The sequence below is a fragment of the Acromyrmex echinatior genome, chromosome 19 (genome assembly GCF_024713525.1).
Source record: "Acromyrmex echinatior isolate Ae372 chromosome 19, ASM2471352v2, whole genome shotgun sequence".
NCBI classification, from domain to species: domain Eukaryota; kingdom Metazoa; phylum Arthropoda; class Insecta; order Hymenoptera; family Formicidae; genus Acromyrmex; species Acromyrmex echinatior.
This window is the reverse complement of record NC_141870.1, coordinates 5,532,793-5,534,092: the sequence shown is the minus strand read 5'-3', so window position 1 is coordinate 5,534,092 and position 1,300 is coordinate 5,532,793.

Sequence of the window (1,300 nt, the reverse complement as noted above, 5' to 3'; positions counted from 1 at the left end):
TAGCATATAAATAAGTATCGTGTTGTAAACCTGTTTTTTTACAATGAAGAATTGCATTAAGAATTACTTATAAGGTGTCTCTCTCTATGTATGCAAGAATATTTATAATAAAAAAGTAATAAAAATTATTTAATTTTTATTTACAATTGTAAAAAAATATAATTATATCCGAATATCTTCACAAGTTAGCATCAATATTACACTGAGAGAAAAATGCCGAAGTATTGCGAAGCAAATGTTACTTATGTTTCCTTCGATATTTATTAATAATGAAAAAATTTGATTGTGATGACAAAATATACATTTCTGAATAATATATCTTATTAATTGTAAAAAAATAAAATAAATTACTTATTTGCTAGAAATAAAATTTTATTTTATCCTATTTAAATAAAGATATATTTCAGTGAAATAAATATTCTTCACAAATAAATTTTTAAGTATCTTTTTCTTAGCAAAAACTGACTCACAAAGCATTACTCAAAGTATCGTATGTGTATATAAATATCGAATAAAAATAAATATATAATAAAAAGTCCCGATTTTAATTTTATTGTAACATAATTATTATAACATATTAAAAATTTATAAGATATTTCTATAGAAATCTAAGATTAACATATAAATGAGGATAATATTGATAATTCCGTACTGTATTAAGAATATTTTTCGGTATATCTGTATAAATGTGAAGAATATTAGGACTAATTAAAAAAAATAGAGTCATAATATTTTTGTTCTAATAATCATTATGTTATTTATGAGATTCAAAATTCTGTACTAAAAAATTGCTTCTCTTGAAAAGAAAATAGATTGTGATGGATATTTATTTAATATTGCATCGATTCAAATAAAATTTCATAATGTATTCTGATTCTGAGATCAACACGGTCGAGCTCAGAAGATACATCGATGACGAGGTTATAAAATATAAGCATTTACTATCTGCATAGTGTCGAAATCCTTTCCTATGCAGCTGGATTTTCGCGTTTCCGTACGACAAGCATCTGCTTTGCTCATCCAAGAGGAAATTGGCAACATCTGTTGCCGCACTCGTTACTTTTACGGTTCAATTTATATGTTTCGATCTTATCAGCGACTTTGTAGTCACATATACATGTACGATTCTAATTGAATTATGAAAATTGTAACAAAAAGGAAAGCTTTACTGTTTTCATCTTGTATCGAGAATTACAGTATAAATCGGCTGTCCTTTGAACATAATATTTCCCTAAATGACACTAACAAGGGGTGACACCAAGTGATGGGATCGAGGATTTTGATGTGCTTTTTATAGACT